The following is a 24080-nucleotide window of genomic DNA, read 5'->3' as shown; positions in this document are numbered from 1 at the left end:
AAACCTTTTACTTAAAATGCCAGGATAATAATTGTGCTTGTCACTGGATCTCTTTTTGCTTAGGCACTCCCTGCACTTCTTGAGCTGTGGATGTGAAATAAGGCTCAGAGAAATTTGGCAGGATGTGAGCTGCAGCATTAGTTGTACAAGGTGTCAGTACCCAAACCCATCATTTGGGAAGTTTCAGTGCCTCTCCTCCATAAGGTGCTGTTACACATGTTCACTACATTAACACAGGCACCTTTGTGGAAAATGTTCCTCAGCAGACCCACAACCTGTGACTGTCAAATAAATTCACTTGTGAACTGATTCTGTGTAAAAAGGGAGTCTTATACCCATTTATCATAATGAAAGGAATTCCTTAAGCACTGTGGAAAACAGCCACCTACAATTATCAGTCAGTAATTTAAAATGCCAGTTGCTTTCCTTTCTGACACAGAAAATATATGTCTGTGCGTGTGGTAAAGGTATTTAATGATCACATGCTGCATTAACGGGATAGGAAAATTAATCCCATCCAATATAAAAGTATAAATATCATTAGCTGAACCAAGATGAATGTGACGTTCCTGGTGAGTGAGTCTATTTTTGGGAAATCACAGGGTTGGAATAAGATTACAATAAAAAAGAGGTGACACTTGGTTCTTCTAACTAACTGTAAAATATTCCCTTTTCCACTAAGAGGTTGCAGCTTGTTCCTTTCATAAAGCCTCTGATTTAGCCCCTCTATAATTTCAGCCTGAGAGAAACTTCAGGGTTTAAACAGTGAAGTGACAGGACAGGGGGAGTAGGTTTGGATCAGGTATTTGGAAGAAATCCTTCCCTGGGAGGGTGGGCAGGCCCTGGCACAGGGTGCCCAGAGCAGCTGGGGCTGCCCCTGGATCCCTGGCAGTGTCCAAGGCCAGGCTGGACATTGGGGCTTGGAGCAGCCTGGGACAGTGGAAGGTGTCCCTGCCCATGGCAGGGGTGGAATGAGATGAGCTTTAAGGCCCCTTCCAACCCAGAACATTTCAGGATTCTATGGAACTGCTGTTGCTTATCTTTGCAGAGCAAGTTTACAAAGCAGCTGAGCTTGTGGCACCCTTAACATTTCCCCTGAGCTCCAAGACTACTTAAACTTCTCATAAGGTAAAATTCATTTGGTTGGACTTATCCAAAGCTGTTGTTTATCTCATGGAATATTTTAAAAGCCAATCTGTTCCCTCTGTTGTCGTTGTATTTTTACTCTGATTTAAATAGACACAGAACAAAACACTTGTGGTCTGTGTGTTTAATGGGCTGTGTGTTTAAAGATCCTGCCCTGCCTTTTCTGGTCCTACCAAAGCTGCTGATGGCAGCCTGAATATCCTTTTGCAGCTTCTGTAGCCATTATAAATCTTCCTGCTAATAAACAAGCGTGTTCCTCAGAGTTTATTTAACCAGGAGAAATGCTATCACACATTTGAATTTGAATGCTTCAATTGCATTTGAAGCTATCACAACATTATGATTTTAAGCCCCTAGATATTTTGCAGCAGGAAAACACACTTTGCAACAGCCAGGGTTGGAGATGTCCTCCTGGAGGCTTTCTGACTCCTGATGCAGGTTGGCCGAGGCAGCAGCAGAGTCAGGGAGCCCATTCCAGCCGTGTGGTCAGAACAAGGGCTAACTCATTCCTGGGAATAACTTTGAACTGACACAGAAAGTCACCACTTCTCCCGGCTCAGGGAAGCCAGCTAATTCTTCCAAGGCCTCAGAGCAGGTTATTTTTAGCTGAAGATCACCATGGGCGGTTAAACACCCAGAGAAGCTGTGAGAAGCTCTGTGGCACCGGGAGAGTCCTGCTGCAACAACTCTGTGCTCCATATGGGCCTCCACATCTGACTTCCCATGCCCATTCCTACAGGAACGCTTGCACAACAGCCCCCAGGTCATGGAGGTAATAAAGCTGTCACCTCAGGATCAGCAGGGTTTGAAATAAGCCGGAGAAGAACCTTTCTAAGATAACAGACACCATATTTATATACATGTATATGACTTTGTTTGCTGCTGCCAAGCAAATCAGGGCAGGAGGCAAACCCACCTGTGCTCCCCTTGGCTCGGGGAGAAGCGTTCAGCGAATCAAAGGCCACTGATGTGTTTGGATACAGTAGGTGGCAGATCTTAGGTGGAGAAAAATGTTCTTTAATCGGTATCTTTTACTTTATCACCATGAACTCTGTTATGCTAATACAGTGTTACTGATTAAAGACCCTGAGCTTCCCTGTAATAGTCCCGAATTACTGTCAGGATAATGAGATTTCCATTTCTAAACGTCTTGTGCCTGCCATCCAAATCACATCTGCATTCATGTACATACCAAACAGGAATTATTCTCCCTTCCTGCATCAAAAATACCATGCCACGCTCAGCTGGAACCAGCTTTCCCCTGGTTTAGTGCTTGGCTCAGGACTATTATTATCAGCCCTGGGTTACTACTGCTGTGTATTTAAACAGGCATTGAAGGACATTTGCAACTCTTGGTGCACAAGGCTGAGCTCTGAGGGACATGGGACACTGGGTGACACTGGATGAACTATTTGTGCTTATTAATCATGTCTAATAAACCCTCCTTGCACCAATGGTGCTCCTACAGTGGTGATACCACACCCAGTGATGGTTGAGCATGAAAATCAAATTGCTGCTGCACAAAGAATTGTTTCCAGACAGGACAGAGGCTACAGACAACAGCAATGTCACCAGAAAAGTGAGAGCAACAAGGGGAATGATGGCCAGGAGGTCAGACAGTGAAGCCACCACACTGGCAGTGGCATTTGGTACAGCCCTGTGACAATCCCCAGCTCCAAATCTAGACCCCAGCACAGCCCATCTAGCGAGAGGCATTTCAGCCACTTACAGCTTGTGTTAGGGCGAGGCTGCTGTGTTAACCTGAGCTTTGGGTGACCTCTCACGATGCCATCTCCACAACCTGCATTTTTATCCAAAAAGCTCAGCGCAGCCTCTCCCTTTGCTGGCTGCCAGGTCACCTGGGTGTCACAGCACCCTCCAGGACAAAGCCCATACCTCGGCCGACTCGAGGGGCTTCAGATTTCATTTTGTTCCAGCTGTCTCATTCCAAATCAAGAGCAAAAAGTTTTGCTCTGATTTCTGATGTATTAAACATTAAAAAGATGGTGTTTGTTATTAATGACATGGAAGCCTTTCCTAGCTGTAAGTTACTCTAAAATTGGATAGGAGCTAATACAATTTCAAGGAAACATTCTCTGCTGTGATCTCTGATACCAGCAAGAGGCCAAACACACGTTACACATCCTCTTTTATGCTCCTCACAATATTAGCCCAGTTTGCAGAACAAACACATTCAACCCTCGGCCCTCAGGCCGTGACCCGTGAATAACACTGCTAATAGGATTGTGCTCCACACAAAACTCCTGCTGGGTTTGATGGGAGCCGCTCCACCTCCTGCCTTCTTCCCACACACCCTCTGCCATCCTCTCCTTTGAAAGGAACTCGAGGCCTGGGGCGGGGGGAGGTCTGAGCCCCAGCAATGCCTGAGCCACCAAGGTGGCTTTGAGCTGCCTTTTCTTTCTTTAGCAGAGGTGGAAATGACATTTTTTTACACTTACAAATTGTGTGGCCAAGCTGAAGGGGTCCAGGCTCGGCAGGAGTGAGGAGGTTGTACCATTCCGAGTTTTCTATGGTTTATACTATTTTGCAATCCCACTCAAGTAATGTACTCTAGCTCCACTTGGACTTTGGTGTTAAATCTTTGAGTTACCAACATTTGCCATCAAAATGAGAACCTTATCATCAGCTTCTCCCCTTGTTTCCTTTCTTCCTAAAAGCAGCATCAGATTATTGTATCCAGAGGCTGTTACAGGGAAAACTGTGAAAGCCCTGAAGCTTGGAAAATGTTTGATGCTTGTCCTCACATGGAGAACATTAAGCCTTAAAAATGTATTTGATTCTATATATTTATCAAGCTGGTAAGAGGATATACACCTGTTTTACGTGATGGTTCCCTGAAGGGATGAGGGGATCCAGACAGAGATTTATTCTGTTTTAAGGACAGAATCAGAGTAGCCAGAGTTGGAAGGGACCCACAGGGATCATCAAATCCAGCTCCTGACCCTGCACAGACACCCCTACAATTCCACCCTGTCCCTGAGAGTGTTGTCCACATGCTCCTGGAGCTCTGGCAGCCTTGGGGTTGTGACCATTCCCTGGGGATCCTGTTCAGTGCCCACCACCCTCTGGGGGAAGAACCTTTCCCTAATAACCTATCCTTCATTTCCCTCACCTGCTGCATGACAGCAGCAGTGTTGGGAAGGGAGCTCTGGAGATCTCCACACCAGGGCAAGACTATTGCCTGCACTCCATCAGGACAACCATAATATCTTTATTATTATTATTATTATCATTATTATTATCATTATTATCATCATTATCACTATTATCATAAAAAGAAGCTTGATTTATAGACTTTGTGCTAATTTGAGGAATGGAGCTGGCTTGGGGACACAGGTCACAAATCACTAGGCAGCTTTAGACACCGAGTCCAACATGGTAACTGCTAAACCCACTTAGCAGAGGCTGATGCTGGCGTTAGCCCTGTTATCACAGCTGCAGTCATTGGGAACAGGAGTTCGATTTTAAAACACAGATCTTTTTTCTTCCTTTAGGCTGGCTTGAAAGACAACTGCTGCCCCTACAGGGAAAACCGAGAAAATCCAGCTTGGGAATGAAACTCGTGCCCTCTCCGGGTGCCAGCACGACAGGAGCACAGAATCCCCAAACCGCTGTTTTGGCAATGGCAGCTCCTAAAACCAAGCGATGTGAAGGACAAATAGAGGGTGTGATATGAAAAAGCCTCCAGGATGGGATCCCGGGACTGAGCAGGAAGGAGAGCTGCCACTGGTGACTGCAACACCTCTGGGCTCAGCAGAAAGCCACACAGAGCTCCACTGGGAACCTCCAGGTATCCTTTTGCTCCTGCCCCTTGGGCACCGTGGAGGTGACAGGGTCTAGAGCTCAGTGGCCTGACACAGGGGGACAGCCAGGTTTTCCCAGGTCTCCAAAAGGAGGTGACTTGAAGATGATCTGGAGGCATCATCCTGTTTGTCAACTTGACATCAGGTTAAGGGGGGGGCATTTCCTCCTGTTCTGCACTGGGGAGGCCATGGCTGAGCACTGGGACCAGTTTGGGGCTCCAAGGCATCTCCAAAGCAAAGCGAGCCTGGGGACACCCGGGCAGGGGTGGGTGGCAGCCAGGGAAAGCAGAGGCTGTGAGAGCTGGGCTTCCACAGCCAGAGAGAAGGAGGCAAAGTGGGGTCCAGTGGCCTCTCCTTCTGCTCAGAGACATCTTGGAGACATTTGGGATGGACTCTGCTCGGAGGGGCACAGCTGCACCACGGGAAGCCCCAGCCAGTCCCAAGGAAACAATCCTTATTCCCACAAATTCACTGTTAGGCCCTTTGCCCCAAGAAATCTGCCTCTTCCCAGCCTCTGCCATGCTGCAAGCTCAGCCCTGAGCACTAGCAAAGCCATTCCCTCCTGTTCTCCCAGGATTTCAGCATGTTGCTTGCAGAATAAACCTGCTGGCAAAGTGAATACAGGGAGCATCCGCAAGGTAATCTTCTCTCTCGAAAGCCTGGAGCTAATCAGGGCTCCCTGAGTCACTGCAGAAACACAGCACTGCTAAAATCCCACCTTGCTGCTGCTGATTTCCCAGAGCAAGCTTTTCTTCTCCTAACTCCTGCCTGGAGAGGTAACTGAGTTTTAATGACTCCATAATTAATGTCTTTTGGGCTGCTGGACCTGCCCGAGCACGCAGGCTCCGTCTGCAGGGAGGATGCAGCAGCGCCGGCTCTGGTCCAGGCTCAGCTGAGCCCTGCTGGTGTGTCTGCAAAACCGTTTTGGGGATAAGCACAGGTTTTCCACGGAAACAGGCACGCCGAGACATGCAGCACAGCAGCGATCCACATCCACTTCAACGTTTATTTATTCTCTGTTCATGTCGGGGGGGAGTAAAAGCTTTTGGAACGAGCCGCACTGGCATCGTGGGAAAAACCAAGGGCTGCAGCACGTGAGGTGCCATTTCGGTAGGAATTCAGAGCAAATCTGATCCAAACTCCTGCCACAGCAGGAGCACAGAGCTAATGGCCCCGCGGAGCTGCTGCTGTAACGCTGCTGTCCCTGTCACCTCGTACCACCCGTGACCCTCGGACACGGAGAGGCTGGCACCGTGCCCTCCTCTGCCAGGCCCCTCCTTGACTCAGCAAGAGGGCTGCAAAGCACATGCTGGTGTTAAAGGGGTTGTTAAAAACACCCCGCTCCCGGGTGAACGGGTGCTGAGGAGCGGCGCCAGCCCGGGAACGCCTGGCGGGTTTTGAGGACCCTGGTCAGGAGCAGGCGCTCGCTCCTTGGGAGAGGAGGCAGCGCCAGAGCCAGACGTGGAGGAGGAAAGGGGGTGAGGGATTTGAAGAGCCTGGGAGTCGCCATTCTCAGGAAATACAGCACTTTCTGGAAACAGCTTTTTTTTTTCCCTAAGAGGAGCAGCAAACCCCGTTAGCAGCAAGGGAAAGAGGGAGGAGAAAACTTGCCGGGATGCTGGAGAAGCGTGTCGCTCGCCGAAGGGGCCGGGAGCGGGGATATCTGCAGTGGGACACCTGGGACCATCAGCTCCATCCTGCTCCCGGCCCCATGGCTACTCAACATCTCCAGCCCAGTCTGAGCTGCAGCTTCTATCCCACAGCCGTTTTTCGGGAACCTCTGTCACCCCTTTCATTGTCCCATGGGAAATGCCTGGCATGGCGCTAAAGGAGATGCTGGATCCACTGAAGGCATGGAATGGTGGTGCCCTGGGCTGTCCTGTCTCTGGTCCTGAAGCCCAGGGACATGTCCAGTCCCCAGGACCTTGGGGACAGCAGTGCCCAGCCCAGCCAGGACACTCTGCTTCCAGAGGGATGCTCTGGCAAAGGCAGTGACAGCCTGTGCCTCTGGAAAACCCACCAGTCCCATCTGGAGAACTGCTGGCTTGTTTTCTCCTTGGAATTGTCTTCCTTCTTTTACCGTCTTCCACACTTCGTTGTCATTCTTCTCTCTTCTTCTCCTTAAGTGGGGAAATGTTTTTTGCCCTCCCCCCATTAAGAGTTTCTCCTTTTACTTCCAGTTTTGACGCATTTCCCCCAAAGACACGTGCTATTTTAATCAGAAGCAATCAGCCATTAAAACAAGATTAATTAAAGAAATGAGTTTGCGTATTTTCCTAATGATCTGAAACAATCTTGCATTTATAATGCTGTTTGTCTGCAACACATCACTGCTTAATACCACTGATCAGAGAGGATGACGCCACCTCACCATTAATCACTGCTTGAATAACAAAGTAGCTGAATTGGAATCTCCTGCATCCTTTGGAAACAGGGATTTTGGTCTCTTTTCCCATTTATACTGCAGCTAACAGCCCTGCCCTGCGGTTCCTAAAAGCCACAGCATGTGGATTCACTGTGCTCTTTGCTTGACTCAATTCATCATGTATTTAATTCTGAATTTTTGCTCTGTTGCCTTGTTCTTAACAGCCCTTGCCGCCATCAGGGGACAGAGACAAAGCTCTGTGGGACTCTACGCATTTGGAGCAATGACCTCTCTGGCTGTTTCTATTTCTAAGGCTTTTAAAACCATCACAGTCAGTACAACCCCATCAAACATCAGGGTTTGCTGTAAAGACACTGAATCAATGATGTCATATAGGGTCCAAATCGTTCCGAAATGACATCACAAAGACATTGAGTTGATGATGCTGTTTGGTGTAAATGGTATAATGGGTAAAAGCACTAAATAAATGATGCAACCCACAGAAATGATGTCATAAATACCATCAGTAAGGAAATGATGTCATCAGGTGATGGCATAAATGATGGGTACAGGGTCTTTGCTGCACTGCAAGAAGGACCCACAGTAAGTGAGGTAAGATGAAGGTAACTGACATTTTACTGAAGTTAGTTTAATATTAGTTCATTAGTAAAGTATCAGCATGCTAATAGTCAACGTACCTTTCTAAACAGAAATATCTCTTCAAGTGGAACATCATTAATTTATGGATTATTGATCAATGCCTAATGATTGTGACCTATTAGCAATTCACTGTTGATCCGTTCACATAGATTCTGATTCATCAATTTATTCAAAGCTCCAGCAGGAGAAACCCCCAGCTGGGCTCATCCAGTTCCACCCCTGCCATGGGCAGGGACACCTTCCGCTGTCCCAGGTTGCTCCAAGCCCCAGTGTCCAACCCAGCCTTGGTGCTGGCACACTCTTGGAATCTCCCCCACACTTGGGGATTGGTTGTATCCAGGCAGGAAAGGCTGTTTTCAGGAACAGACGTGGCTCAGCAGGATTAAGCCCAGGCAGCAGCCCGGGACAGCTATTCCTAAGCCTCTTGGATGGCCCTTTGTCATTCCCAACAGGGAGGTCAGGCTCCCAGGGAACCAATTTGCACAGGCTTCAGGTTCATATTATCTGCCAGAAAATGCCCATCCTGGGGGAACAACCCTGGACAGGGGGGATTTATTGTACAGCTACCCCGAGGGAAGTGTTGACAACATTAATCCTATTAGAGCATTAGTGAGATGGCATGGCAAGAAACGATAGTCAGGAAGGAAACAGCGCCCTGCCGAAAAGCAGGAACCCCCATAAGGAATGTCCCCGTCTGGATGGTAGCGCACAAGGGGAGCAAATGGAAAGATACATTGGGATTGGGATTGGGGAGCAAATGGAAAGATAAATTGGGATTGGGATTGCCAAACCCTCCAAAGGCTCCACTGCCCCAAGGGAGATGCACCAGCACCCCCACAAGCCTTCAGTATTCCTAAACTCTTCCTGGGGCAACCAGGCTCATGCAAGCCAGCCCGGTCAACCTGGGAAAATCCAGAATCGAGCTGCCAGTATTAGATCTACTCACAAATAAATTCCTTTTAAGGGATGAGAGAATCAAAACTGTCAGTGTCTGGGCTGTCCCCAGCACCGCTCTCCTGGATTTCTCCAGAACCCTTCTCCAAAGCCATCCTCTTCCATCTGCATTTCCCTTCCTAACTACCAAACAGTTTGCACAGGGTGAAAGCTGTTGCCTGGATCTTGAGGTCAAGCAAAACTTGTCCTTTCTTCACCAGTGCTGATGAAAATCTGTGAGGAGCTGCAGGTCACAGCAGACCTTTAAATCACTTCCAAGCTGGCTGTAAATTCGAGTTTTATTACACAGAGAATTTTCACTCAGAATGGTTCAACTCTGTCTTTAGAAAGCGCAGGATCTGATAGCTCTTTACAGAGGCCCAGGACACCATTGTGTTTCACCTGTCCCCGTGCATAAATTACTATTTATTCAAGCTTAATTCTTAATTTTGCTTGGGTAATGTCTGCAATCACTTGTTGATCGGGATAAGTCATGAGGGCTTTTTCAGATTTTGTTTTGTTTATGTGCAAAGATCAGCAAAACACGTCTCTTGCTCAGTGTTCCTGAGACACACCGGTACATCCAGTCCCTCCCATGTGTGTTGTCATCCTCCCATGCCTGGGAGAGGGGGAGCTGGATGTGTGGCTCTGCTATCTCCACAATCTCCTGGCTGGCAACCACGCTGGCGAGATAACAAATGCCTGAAATACGGGAAAAGTTTTAATCAGACCTTGCGGATCTTCCCACGCTGGGGAACGGCCCTGCAGGAGCCAGGCTCAGCACACGCAGGAACCCCTCTGTGGGCAGCACGAAATGATTTTGACCTTTTGCCATGGAAAAAACCCAGGTTTTGTATTAGAAGTCACAATTTGTGAAGTGCAAGGTTTGAAATAGGTGTTAGCTGTCACAGAACAAAATTGGAGCCTCTTTCTGCCTGGAGATGGTGACACCCAAGGGTTGCTCCCAAGCTAAATTGCCCTGTGACTTTATTTTAACTGAGATTTTATTAATGATGACTGATGTCTCACATCTGCAGAGCTGACACAGAACTGGAGCCCAACGGCCAGCAGAGCTCCTGCAGAGTGAAATAGAGGCAGATATCAGAGTTTGCTCCAACACTGTACACTCTGGTTTTGGGGATCTTGAGACAGGACATGTTCATCCCAGTCCAGGATCACAAGGGAATTCTCCCCAATATCCCATCTAACCCTGCCCTCTGGCAGTGGGAAGCCATTCCCTCTTCTCCCGTCACTGTGCTCTTCTAAAATGTCCCTCTCCATCTTTCTTGTAGATTTCCTTTAGGTACTGGAAAGCTGCCAGATGGATTTAGGAGGAGAACTCACACCCTGCTACCCCTCACCTGCTCCGAGCAAGCCATGCTGATACCAGAATTTAATATTTTGGGGGCACTACATATGCTCAGAAGCGTTCCTGGTGGCTTCTTTGAGGCCACACCTCGAGGGCTGTGTCCAGTTCTGGGCCCTCCCGGCCAGAGAGCCCTGGAGGGGCTGGAGCGTGTCCAGGGCAGGGAACGGAGCTGGGAAGGGGCTGGAGCCCCAGGAGCGGCTGAGGGAGCTGGGAAAGGGGCTGAGCCTGGAGCAAAGGAGGCTCAGGGGGGACCTTGTGGCTCTGCACAAGTCCCTGACAGGAGGGGGCAGCCGGGGGGGTCGGGCTCTGCTGCCAGGGAACAGGGACAGGACAAGGGGAAACGGCCTCAGGCTGGGCCAGGGGAGGCTCAGCTTGGACAGCAGCAGGAATTTCCCCATGGAAAGGGTGCTCAGGCCTTGGCAGGGGCTGCCCAGGGAGCTTTGGAGTACCCATGCCTGGAGGTGTCCAAGGAAGGGCTGGAGGTGGCACTCAGTGCTCTGGGCTGGGGACAAGGTGGGCATCGGGCACAGCTTGGACTCCATGGGCTGGGAGGGCTTTTCCCACCTCCGGGATCCTGGGATTCTGTAGAACACAGCGAGCAGCGGGCTGCCCGTGTGAGCCCCAGGCTGTGCTGGGCAGCAAGGGGCTGCGGATCCCTGTGGGAATAGGAGTGGGAATGGGAGTAGGAGCAGGGATGGGAATAGGAATGGGAGCGGGGATGGGGATGGGAGCAGGGATGGGGATGGGGATGGGAATAGGAATGGGAGCAGGGATGGGGATGGGGATGGGGATGGGAGCGGGGATGGGAGCGGGGATGGGAGCAGGGATGGGGATGGGGATGGGAATAGGAATGGAAGCAGGGATGGGGATGGGGATGGGATGGGGATGGGAATAGGAATGGGAGCAGGGATGGGGATGGGGATGGGATGGGGATGGGAATAGGAATGGGAGCAGGGATGGGGAGGTCCGAGCGCGGCGCTCCCGGCAGGAGGGACGGGCACAAGATGGCGGCCGGGATGACACGGCGGTCACGTGGCGCGCGGTGCCCCCGCCCCGCCCGCGGCCGCCGCACGGGACACGGGACACGGGAGCGGGGCACTGGAAACGGGACACGGGAGCGGGGCACTGGAAACGGGACACAGGGAGCGGGCTGGAGCCGCCGCAGCGCCCGGGGACCCGCCCGGCGGCCGCACCCACCCGCCCGCACCGAGCCGCGGCTCCGCACGGTGAGTGAGCGGCGACCCAGCGGCCTCCGGCTCGGCGCAGGCCCGGGGGTGGCGGCGGGACGGGACACCGGCCGTGACAGCGGGGACGCGGCCGCCGCCGCCCCTGCAGGGGACGTGTCCCGGGGGGTTCCGGCTCCTCATCCCGGCGGCGGCCCCCGCAGCCACGGGGGATGCGAGGAGAGCTCCGGCCCCCGCAGCACCGGAGGCTCGGGGGGGGCTTCGGGCTGCTCAGCTCGGGGAGCTTCGGTCCCGCAGCACGGCGGGATCTGGGCCCCACGGCCCCGGGGGGCACCGGGGAGCTGCGGTCTGCTCAGCCCTGGGGAGCTCTGGCACCCCCAGCTCGGGGGCTGCGGCCGCGGCAGCCCGCGGGAGCTCTGTGCTCTACCCGGGGGAGCCCTGCATCCCCGTTCGGGGGTACGGCCCTGGCGTACCGGGGCAGCTGTGGTCCCCCGAGCTCGGGGGCTGCGGCTGGTCCCGGGGCAGCTCTGGGAGCCCCAGCTCGGGGGCTGCAGGTGGTACCGGGGGAGGTCTGGCATCCCCAGCTCGGGGGCTGCAGGTGGTACCGGGGCAGCTCTGGGAGCCCCAGCTCGGGGGCTGCAGGTGGTACCGGGGGAGGTCTGGGAGCCCCAGCTCGGGGGCTGCAGGTGGTACCGGGGCAGCTCTGGGAGCCCCAGCTCGGGGGCTGCAGGTGGTACCGGGGGAGGTCTGGGAGCCCCAGCTCAGGGGGCTGCAGGTGGTACCGGGGGAGGTCTGGCATCCCCAGCTCAGGGGGCTGCAGGTGGTACCGGGGGAGGTCTGGCATCCCCAGCTCAGGGGGCTGCAGGTGGTACCGGGGGAGGTCTGGGAGCCCCAGCTCGGGGGCTGCAGGTGGTACCGGGGGAGGTCTGGCATCCCCAGCTCGGGGGCTGCAGGTGGTACCGGGGGAGGTCTGGCATCCCCAGCTCGGGGGCTGCAGGTGGTACCGGGGGAGGTCTGGGAGCCCCAGCTCGGGGGCTGCAGGTGGTACCGGGGGAGGTCTGGCATCCCCAGCTCGGGGGCTGCAGGTGGTACCGGGGGAGGTCTGGCATCCCCAGCTCAGGGGGCTGCAGGTGGTACCGGGGGAGGTCTGGCATCCCCAGCTCGGGGGCTGCAGGTGGTACCGGGGCAGCTCTGGGAGTCCCAGCTCGGGGGCTGCAGCCCCGGACCCCTGAGAGGCTCTGTTCTCCTCAGCCTGGCCGGGTCTGTCCCCTCCTCCCCAGCGTGTTGGAGTGGCAGGTCTGGTCCTCCCTGCCCCAGAGGCTGTGGGGGGACATCTGGTCCCCTCAGCTCAGGTGGGAGCATGGGGGTGAGGCCAGTCCCCTCACCTTGGGGGTTCCAGTCCCTCTGCTCGCTGGGGTGCAAAGGCAGGATGCTCCCTGCTCCAAAGGAAGCTGGAGGCATCTGCTGTGAGTGGAAGCAGATCCATCCCATCCCATCCCATCCCATCCCGGGCCATGGCAGTGACGCTGGGGCTGCGCTGCCTCCCTGGGGCTGAGGTTCGTGGAGTGGCAAGGGGGCAATGGCTTCGTCCCCCTCTTGGGGACGAACGTGCTGGGGTGCAGAGCAGGGGTGAGAAGGGGAGACCTTGCCATCACAGGTACCCTGGCAGGAGGGTGTGCTCCCTGTTTGCTCGAGGAATGGCTTGCTGATTGCCCCGCTGCAGTATTTGGATTTTTCAGGGTGTATAAGGCATGTGGCTGTCTTTGTGCTGTGTTCCTCCTGGAGGGCCTGTTTTGATCAAGGTTTCTAATTTATTCTGTCTTGTGTGAAAACCTCATTAAAGAGTGCCTCGGTGCCTTCAGGCGCCATAAATACACGCAGAGAGGATGGGAAGAGAGAGAAAAAGATTATTATTTGTAAAAAATGGGAGCTCTGCCATATTGACATGGTGCTGCTGAAGCTTGCTGATGCAGGCAGCCTCTCTTAGCAGAGCAGCTCTGGGTTGTCGATGAACGTCCTCGTGTCACTTTGGCTGATGGTGCAGCCTGGTGTGACAGCAGGTTTTGTAGTGATGCCTTCAGACTCCCTTCTCCCAGGTCCACATGGCTGAAAACGCTTTCTTGTTGGCTTCCGTGCCCAGCTGTGAACCAGTACAAAACACAGAACCAGGACAAAACACCTGGCAGCTGGAGGCAGTGGAAGCGCTGCTGTGCATCTTAGTGGATTTGGGCTTGGCTGTGTTTTTTGGGGAGCAGACGTTGCACTGGAGTTGCATTCTGGTTTGTTTTGCGTAGTATTTTGTGGGTGTTAAAGTTGCTCTGGCTTTGTGAAGTTGTTTGGAGCTTGCAAAGAGTCCCTGTGATTGGTGGCAGACAGAAGGTAAAGGCTGCTTTTACAACATGGGTAATAAACCCCTCTAAATCCAGAGAGATTGCTGTGATTTTTCTGAGTTTTCGGGCACATGGAGCAGAACCAAATTCAGCTCAGATGCCTTTAAACTGTGCTGGGGATCTGTGCACCAAATGGTGATTCCCAAATTATCACACTTCTTTCTCCTTCCACATTCTCAACCTGGGGACAGCGTCTCGCACGTTAACTAGCTTTTAATGTGACACTTATAAATTGAATAAATCCAAGTAGGTGGATCATTTTCAGGACTTGGAGGTATTATGGATATTATTTGACTGCTCAGAGTTAATAGTTAGAAGGCAGTGATGTATTGTTTTTCGTTGCTTCTCTCAACACTCATCAAGCTTGAATAGGTGCTGCTTTTAATTGGATAATTCTTGAGTTCTCTTGAACTGAACATGTGGAGGGAGAACCCATGCACCGTGGGTGATGGGGACTTAAAAATTCTTCCTTCTTCTGGCTGCTGCCTCTCTGCATCGCTCAGCATTGGTTAATTGGTGCACTAAATATGGGTGGCCTGGGACTTACTCAGATTTAAAAGCAATTTCAGCCTGGCCGCAAGGAATGGTTGCGGAATTAAAGGCTTTTTAATTGGGGCAGCAGGACATCCCATGGAAAAAAAAATAAAATAAATTGCTCAAAAATAATCCAGACCCTGGTTCGGGAAAGGGCCTGTTTGAGGAGCAGAATAAACCCACAGAGCACCATCAGAAAGCAAAGGAGCGTTGCACACGGGCCTGAAGGCTGCTTTTGTGGGCCATGGCACGAGGTCCCTGTTTCCCGGGGCGGCTTGCAGGGGCGTGTGCAGGGCAGGCAGGATTTCTGAGGCTGCCCAGCCAGGTAGGGCCAGGCTGTTCTTTGCTGAAGTGGAGCAGAGCACCCCAATGCTATTTCAGTTGTGATTCAAGTGCAGCACATCAAACCCAACTGTACGGGGAGAAAGCGCTCTGAAGTCGAGGTGAGCTTAAAATGAGCTCGAGAACCTGAGTTTTTTAGAGGTTTCTTGGATCTCATGGTCATGAACTGAGCTCCCAGGTACTGTCAGTGCTTTCCAAAGGATTTTGGTGTCATTGAAGGCTTTTTGGGCCCAGGGCACCAAGGCACAGAGAGGGGCAGGAGCCCTTTGGAGGGCTGGTGTTCTGCATGGAAACTCCAGCTTGTAATACAGCTTGAATTCCCAAAGCGTGTGGTGTGACATCATTCAGTTAATAATTACAGTCCTATCCCCCTCCTTCCCCAAAATGCTGGGGGAAATGCAGAAGACTGAGGAATGTGTGAAACCTACCAGCTTTTTGGGATGCTTTCATCCCAGCCATAATTTATTATTTTGAGAATCTGCTCGGCAGAGGCAGTGTTTGGTGCAGGTTACCTGGGCTTTTCAGGGGTCAGAAGAACACCCATCCTAATAAGCTGCCAGGTGTAACTGTGCAGTGGGGCTTGGAGGGAGGTGTCCCTGCCCATGGCAGTGGGGTGGAAAGAGGTGGTCTTCGAGGTGCCTTCCTCAAAGGAAATTCTGGGATTCTGTGACTTAAACATCTCTAAAATATTTATCTGTATTGTTTCTGGTCTTATCAAACGTGGTAAAGCTGAGGGGAGAAACAACCTTCCCTGAATTCTTGAAAGTACCACACAAGCTTTGTTCTGATCTCTCTCGATCGAGAGCTGGAAAGAGAAAAGAAAGTTTAATTTTGGAGACTATAACATGTTTCCTAAAGAAATGCAGTTACTGCTGTTGCTGGGCTTCACAGTTCAGTCATCCAACTCAGGGGAGCAAATCCAGAGTGGGACAGAAGATGTCCTGCTGATGTTTCCTTTGTGTGCTGCTGCAGTCCTGCTCTGCTGTCCAATTACACATCCGTAATCAAAAAAAACCACTAATAAATCTTTATTGGGAAGGCATCTTCCGTAGGTTTTGCCTCTGCTAATTTGCTTAGATTTAAATGCACAGCAAAATAAATCTCCCTCTGCTTAGCCATGACTCTAAAAGCTTTTTTTCTCCCTGACTTCCCAGCCTGGTCTGCCTTCTGTCTCCCTGATTTTGAAGCTGCTTGGAGGTAGCTTTTTCTCTTTAAATGGAATTAAGGCAAAGCATATTGCCACTTGGAAAAAAAAAGAAAAAGACTTCAAGGAATCTCTGAAGTCCAGTGGCTTTGGGTTTTTCTAGTGCAGGAAAACTGGCAGCTTCCTTACCAACAGGTGTGGTAGCAGAATTCCTCAGATGGGTTTGCTGGACTGGCTTTTTGGGGTGCTGTGGGCACTGTCACATTCTTACTAGCTGGGGCAAGGCTTGGGAATTTCATCCCTGCTCTCCGTGTCTGGGGAACAACACACAGTGGGGCTGCTTTGTATAAGCCTTCATTAGAAAAAGAAGTAGGAAGAAACAGAAGCAAACCCAGCAGAAAAGGCTGTAAATCCTGTCTTAAGCACTGAAACAGCCTTGAAATTGCCCCTTTCTGAAGAGGTGGATCTGGAGAGGAGAGCTTTTGCAGCCTTGGCTTAAGAAGGATTTTTAATAGCTGTCATCTCCTGTCCACTGCAGCCTACTCCTTTAATTTCCTGGACTAAAAAAGAACGTTGCAATTGGGAGTGTTTTACAATTTCCCTTGCTGGTCCATTAGTGTATTAGCTTAGCTCCGTGTGTGTTGAATGCCACTAAATGTCACTTGCAAATTCAATGTTGGGAGCAGGGACATTTGTGCTAATTAAATTTGAAGTCTTATACTTGAATTTGTTAAAATGGCAGAGTCAGACAATCGAAATGCTTTAATGGGAGAGTGGAGGAGCACTTGGCAGATCTGCATTTGTGTAGATGGAAGGGGACACCCTGAGCAGACAGATCCGGGTTTGATGGGGTTTTGCTGTCCCTTTTTACATTACCACGTGGTGACAGCTGGCAAAATCCACTGTGTTGAAAGTCTTAATGCTTGACATCTGCTCAGGGTCATTGCTGACACCAACTTAACCCTAAATACTTCTGTAAAAATGGTGAAGACAATAGAGCCTTTCAGTTCGATTGAAATTTCTGCTTCTCCAGCCATAGTTTTAGGCACTGCTGGGGAAAGGTTGATTGTTTGGGCTGTTGGTCTTTAAACTCAGTTGTCTGTGTCCGTCTGCTGGGGTTTTTATTCGGGACATTAGCAACTTTTGCACCTGAGGGTTTGTTGTTTCAGGAGGGGTTGGGGGATGTGGTTTTTCAGGGTGTTTTTTGTTCAGTTGATGTTTTCTGTGGGGTTTTTTTTGTTGTTTTTTTTTTAGTTAGGTTTTTTTATTTTTTGGAGAGGACAGTCTGTACAAAACCTCTGGCATGAAACACTTCTTTATTCTTAACTTCAGCCAAATATGCAAGGATTGGATAGACACAGAAAAGGAGACTACTGCTGTGCTTTTCGTGAGGTAAAGTGTGCAAGAAATTACCCTTGATGGGAAAAGAGTCGTAGAGGCTGGTCCTTGGCTTTCCAAGTGGTGTAAATCTGTGCCTCCCTAGATAGCACAGTGCTTTTAAGAAGTTTGTCTTGAAAGGCTTCCATTAAATCTGATACCAGGCTTTGACCTGCCACGGAGCTGGCATTCCATACGGGCTCCTGGCATGAGCTCTCCTGCCACTTTCAAGTAAAATCTTATCAGGCATTGAAAAGTTTGACTCTGCAGTCGAGCACCGTGCCAAAGCTGTAAAAGCCCTATTTGTACACAAAATGGATTTTTGCTTGCTAGGAGGACTGGGGTAGTGCTTCAGTGACTGCAGGAATGGCTTTGAATCTACATAGTAATGAAAGAGCTCCATCTACACCGAGCGTCTCCTCCGCTCTCAGGTCTGCACTTTGTCTTCCCTGTGTCCCTGCCTGGAGTTCTACCTAGTCAGGTTATATTGCTCTGGAAAACTTTGTCAGGGAAGTTAATTTAAAGCTCTTTTGAAAGGCTTAAAAATGGCTCTGCTGTTAGGATGATGCAAAAGACCTTGAAAGCGCCTTGAGAGCAATTGCTGCTGGAATACCTGGAAATACCAGCAGGTGAGCTGCTCCCAGAGCCCTTCTCCAAGGGAGCACTCCAGGGTGTCCTCCTTCAATGCTGGCAGCCACAAAAACTGTGGCTGCTCCATCCCTGGCAGTGTCCAAGGCCAGGCTGGACACTGGGGCTTGGAGCAGCCTGGGACAGTGGAAGGTGTCCCTGCCCCTGGCAGGGGTGGGGCTGGATGAGCTTTAAGGTCCTTTCCAATCCAGACCATCCTGGGATTCTGTGATGCATCAGAGCTCAAAACCCACTTGCTTTAACTGGGAGGGAAAATCCAGCACTTGTGGGCCATTGGGGAGTTCAGGGCGAGCTTTGCCCCTTACAGGGGGTGCCAGTGGCCTGTGGATGGTGAGTTTCTGGGGAACACGTTTTTAATGGAATAATTAAGTAACCCGGACTCAGAGGAAGGGAGAGGAACACAAATGTTCCAAAGTGCTGAAGTTTGGGGGTGCTCAGCAGAGGCAGTGGAGGGGAGGTGATGTCCAAAGCAGAGCTGTGAACAAGGCAAGAGTGGACAGACGAGGGGGAGTGCAAGCCTGTGAGGATCCCTGCTGAATGACTCGACAGAACACATTGTTCCCTTCCCACCGGTACCTTTGGGATCCGCATTTAATGGAATCATGGTTTTATGGAGGCTCTCCACCCTGGAAGAAGCTCGTCTTTGCCAAAAGCAATACTCAGTAATGGGCTGGGGGCTCTTGTCTACTCTCCGTGAAACACTGCAAAAACCTTATTTTGCAGTAATGAGCAATTACCCACAAATTAAGAAAACCCCTTGTCAGATAATTGCCTTTGTTTTTGTGCCTGTGCAATTTCCTAATTCAGTTTTTCTCCCTTTCAAAACATGAATAGACGTGTTATCAAAGGACGTTTTAAAAACAAAAACAGGGCCCTAAGCACATTTATCAGAAGGGGATTATTTGAGTTCTGACGGTTTGTTCAGAATTTCTTTGCTTGCAAGAAAACGAGTGTCTGTGCTGAGAAGACACAGACCCATCCAGCCACGTGTCTTGTATCCAATAATTGTAATGTTTTTGAGAGGGAGTGCCAGAGTTCAGCCATGGGTTCAGGAAGGGTAAGTGGCTGGGAGAATACTTGCGGACATGACAATCACGGGCAAATCTTTGTTACCTTCTCCTCCTCTGAGCAAGACTAACCCCAAAGAAATGTCAGGTGTCTCAGGGTCCTCTTGGGGTTTGGAGACATCCAAGGAAGGAGAGGGGTTCCCACCTCGCGTGGAGAGAGATGCTGCGAGCTTGATGCAGTGCCAAGGGCTGAGAGGGAGGAGCCTGAGCCCCAGCTGATACTGGATACAGGTGCACCAGATTGATGCAATAAAGGCCATTAGCTGCTTTCTTCTCTGTGCCTGGCCGGCTGAGTTGATGTCCTTAATGAACTGCTCCTTAAATATCTTAACTTCTGACTGCTGCTCCTTAACTCGTGGTCCACCAGGGCACGGGTGAATTGAGCAGCGTCATTTTTAACTGTCTGTAGGGAACTTTGCTTGGCCACTTTATTGAGTGGCTGCCAGTCTAAAATCCTTTTATGATTCTTCCTGTTAGACTTCTCCTTTGCCAATATTGTGCTTAATGCAAACAATCTCCTTTAACCTCTTAACTTTGTAATCCCCCCTCACACTGTAATTGTGCTTTAATGCTGCCCATTTGTAGTTGGATATGAGCAAATATTTAAAATAATTGTCCACTCTACAAAATGTTGGTTGACTTCACAGATTGTTTTGTCTTTTGTTCGTTAACTCCGTAGGGATCTCTTTTCCATGTCCAGGACATCCATTTAGATCTTTCCAAGGTAAAAGGTTGGAAAGCAGACTGGAAATCCTGGGGAATGAATGCTGTATTTGTCCACGTGGTTCCACTATATGGCTGTGTGTTGAAATTCAGCCTGCAGGATGTGATGTCATGCTAATAAATTAATGACTTGTGTTTGTTTGAAGATTGGATAATAACCCAGGCATGGGATAATAACTCAGGGAGCACTTGGCCCTTCTGCTCTGAGCTTCCCAGAAACTGTGATGTGGATAAAGCTTTGCCTGCCTCTGTCTCGCTGCGCTTTTCAGCACAAGTGTTATGGGGTGGGAGCTTTGTACTCCCGCAGAGACACCCTGACACCTGGGGAGGGGGCTTGGATGTGTGTTCCTAACACGGGAGCTGTGGGGACACTGAGCTCCCAACCTCTGCGAGGTGCAGGTTCCAAATGCTGGGCTCACTGCGTGTGCAGAACTCACCAGAGATGAGCTTTAAGGTCCCTTCCAACCCAGGAGGGAACCATTCCATGATTCTGTGTTCACTGGAGAAGGGCTTGGTGGGTTTCCCGGCCTGGTTGTCACTGGTGTGTTCCTCTCTGAGAGAGGCTGTGGTGGCAGGGTGGCTTGTGGTAGGCAGAGGCTTCCCACCCTGGCACCCAGGGGAGGAGTGAACACCTCAGAGCAGTAACCTCTGATCCCTATCACTGAATGCCCGCTTTCAGGTTCAGATTTCATTCCCAGAGAAAGCCAAGGTTGGGGTACATCTGTTCAAAGTGAGCTTTCTGGGCTGATTTCATTCATGGCTGTCAAAGAGCCGTCTTTTCTTCCCTCACCTTCTCCTTGTATTCCCAGTTTCCAGCGTTAAAGGCTGCTCCATGAGGTTTTGGAGACATGCTCGGTGGTTTGCCTGGCAGGGTAGGGCCTTATCAAGAGGGAAATAATAACACAGAGGGGAACAGCAGCACAGGGAGCTTCCTCCAGGTCTTTGTCATGCAAAGCATGAATGACATTTTCTGCACCCCTGAAGTGGACTAACTTCTGCAGCAACTCTGTCAGCTGTGTCAACAAACTCTGTGTTTGGGACTGATATGTTGGTGACTTCATTTTTATTTAAAGATGAGAAGCAGCTGAGGGTCTGCAGGAGACTGAGCTGAGGTGGGTGTTGCTCTTGGAAATAACTGGAGGAGACTTGCTGCTGGTGAACAGCCAGCGGAGGGACAGGATGTGTGCAGACAGCTGGGAGTGCTCACACTTGCTTGCTTCCAGTACTGTCCTGAATTAGGATAGCTGGGACAGAGCCCAGTGCAGCCTGTGGAGTGTATTCCAGTGTAACACTTGCACCCCAGACTGCTCCCTGATCGGTTGGTGCTGCTCGCTGTCGGACAGAAGTACTCGGGCACCGTGGAGTCTCTGCCTGGGATTGCTGGATTTGGGGCTGCTGGAGCAATGCTTGAGTGCAGAATGGTGGTGTAGAATTCTTGCATCCTTTTGTCTTCATGTTGCTGATGGTCATGAAAGAGGCCCCACAAACTTCAGCTGGAAGGGAGGGAAAGTCCATTTGTTTCCACAGTCACTGCAGAGTGAAACGTGGAGAATTTGGAGAGCTGAACATGCTGATGCTGCTGTCTTTATAGCCTTAAAAATGGGTGAAGAATTAAAATAAATAAAATGAGGAGTGGTTTCTGTAGTGGCTTCTCTGGAGGCAGTATTATCTTCTTCTGGTTCTGAGGATTTGTTTCCTTTCCCGGTCTGCTTTAAAAACTTTTCCTTTTTCATAAAAGCAGTGAATTACTCCATGGACATTTGCGTGAAGGGACTGCTGGGTGCTTAATAACCTACTTCTTTTATTTGGGCTGTACTTTTTAAAAATGAAGTGCTTAAGTCAGGCCCTTAGAAGACAGATTGTCCTGCACGATTGTCTGGACCAAAGTACCTTTTTGGTTTTAATTGGGGTTTTTATTGCTATGATTTACAGTGGCAGGGTGAGGGCAGCACCGTTCCTCCAGTGCCTCACACAAGTGGGAAGAGAAGGAGAAGGAGCAGAGCTGTTCCTTATCTGGACACTTCCTTAGGTGCCTACAGAGCTGTGTACTTAAATAATTCCTCCATGTAAGTGTTGATGTGCAGCAAGGCGACATTTTAAGTTTTAAGCACAGCATTTACTAGAAGTATTCTCAGCATGACTTTGCAAATATTCCCAAGTTCAGCTTGCTGCCTCTGGTGCTGCCTCTTGTCACTGGAGTGAGGGAGGATTGTGCAAGGCTCAGAAATGCAGCGAAAATCAGACACTTTGAAATCACCCGTCGGCGCATCCTTGTGGCCTTCTGGACTGGTCTGCTTGCTGTTCCTCTGTGTCCACTCCCGCCTCCTCGTGTCCACTCCCACCTCCTCGTGTCCACTCCCGCCTCCTCGTGTCCACTCCCACCTCCTCGTGTCCGTTCCCACCTCCTTGTGTCCTATCCCACCTCCTCGTGTCCGTTCCCACCTCCTCGTGTCCGTTCCCACCTCCTCGTGTCCGTTCCCAGCTCCTCGTGTCCACTCCCGCCTCCTCGTGTCCACTCCCAGCTCCTCGTGTCCATTCCCACCTCATGTCCACTCCCAGTTCCTCGTGTCCACTCCCGCCTCCTCGTGTCCACTCCCGCCTCCTCGTGTCCATTCCCGCCTCCTCGTGTCCACTCCCAGCTCCTCGTGTCCATTCCCACCTCATGTCCACTCCCAGTTCCTCGTGTCCACTCCCATCTTCTCATGTCCACTCCTGCCTCCTCCTGTCCACTCCCAGCTCCTCAGGGCCCTGTCCCATCCCGTGAGCCCCCAAGTCCTGCCCGGCTTTGGGAACCCTGTGCTGCATTTGGGGTTTTTGGTATGGCAAGAGGGGAGGGGAATTTGCCATTTCAGCACCAGCCTTTGCCAGGTCTGCCACCCTGTTTGTGTGAGCTGTTCCTGTGCTCAAAATCCGGGAATGTTGTTCTGACAAGGTTGTCAAACTTGGATTCTCCTGTCATGTGCAGATGCAGTGAATTTCCTAGAAACTTCGGGGAGTGGATGAAAGCTATGGAGATAGGTTTTAACAACTGGTGATTCAGTCGTTGAAGCATAAACTGGATTTTTCGTGTGCTGAAGAAGGAAACAAAGCCTGGCTTGGTAAGGTCAGCATCAGAAATTTAGAGGCTGTGTTGGTTTTTCTTTTGTATTAGAGTTTATGGAGAATATTTTACTTTTGCCTTAATTAAGCTGCTTTTGCAACGTGTGTCAGTCCATCTTAAATCCTGTGTGGGAAGACCCGTGGCTGCATCTGATGAGGGCAGAACCTTCTCCTGCTTTTGGGACTTCAGATCCCATTTTTGCAGCTGGGTTGTGCCATCCAGGTTGTTTTTCATCCTTTCCCCAGTCAGGCTGTTGAGCAAATTTCCAAGTGCGGGGTTGTGGGGACTGGGACACCCCTCCAAGTGCAGGGTTGTGGGGATTGGGACACCCCTCCAAGTGTGGGGTTGTGGGGATTGGGACACCCCTCCAAGTGTGGGGTTGTGGGGATTGGGACACCCCTCCAAGTGTGGGGTTGTGGGGATTGGGACACCCCTCCAAGTGCAGGGTTGTGGGGATTGGGACACCCCTCCAAGTGTGGGGTTGTGGGGATTGGGACACCCCTCCAAGTGTGGATTGTGGGGACTGGGACACCCCTCCAAGTGTGGGGTTGTGGGGATTGGGACACCCCTCCAAGTGTGGGGTTGTGGGGATTGGGACACCCCTCCAAGTGTGGGGTTGTGGGGATTGGGACACCCCTCCAAGTGTGGATTGTGGGGACTGGGACACCCCTCCAAGTGTGGGGTTGTGGGGATTGGGACACCCCTCCAAGTGTGGGGTTGTGGGGACTGGGACACCCCTCCAAGTGTGGGGTTGTGGGGATTGGGACACCCCTCCAAGTGTGGGGTTGTGGGGATTGGGACACCCCTCCAAGTGTGGGGTTGTGGGGATTGGGACACCCCTCCAAGTGTGGGGTTGTGGGGACTGGGACACCCCTCCAAGTGTGGGGTTGTGGGGACTGGGACACCCCTCCAAGTGTGGGGTTGTGGGGATTGGGACATCCCTCCCAAGTGCGGGGTTGTGGGGATTGGGAGGATGTCTTGCCACACTTCGTTCCCCTTCCTTTAAGACTCAAAACACCGAGCAGAGCTGCGAGGGCGAGGAGGGAGGATCCCCATCCTGCTGGTTGCTGGGGGACGTGTCTGGCTTCTCCCCAAGCTGGCTGTGAGGAGCCAGCACCAAACTGGAGGCATCCCGGTGCTGCTCCCGCCCCAGTCACGGGTGTCACTGTGACCTGTGACTGTCAGTGTGACCTGCCTGCCCTGCAGGACATCCCCCTGCATCTTTACATCCACAAGTGCCGCTGGGATCCCAGTTCCAAGGTCTGCTTTTCCCA

General features: G+C 51.1%; 1 protein-coding gene across 1 annotated transcript in view; it reads left to right on the top strand.

The window, feature by feature from the left end:
- The first annotated feature begins 11375 nt into the window (after positions 1 to 11375).
- The window catches only part of SGMS1 (sphingomyelin synthase 1), a 97656-nt gene continuing 84951 nt past the window's right edge, over positions 11376 to 24080 (top strand). Inside the window, exon 1 of the mRNA XM_048311063.1 lies at positions 11376 to 11523. The gene's annotated coding sequence lies outside the window, so the exon portion shown is untranslated. The remainder of the gene's footprint in view (positions 11524 to 24080) is intronic.

Source organism: Corvus hawaiiensis, chromosome 8 (genome assembly GCF_020740725.1).
Source record: "Corvus hawaiiensis isolate bCorHaw1 chromosome 8, bCorHaw1.pri.cur, whole genome shotgun sequence".
Taxonomy (NCBI): Eukaryota; Metazoa; Chordata; class Aves; order Passeriformes; family Corvidae; genus Corvus; species Corvus hawaiiensis.
This window is presented reverse-complemented; position numbering and strand designations above follow the sequence as displayed.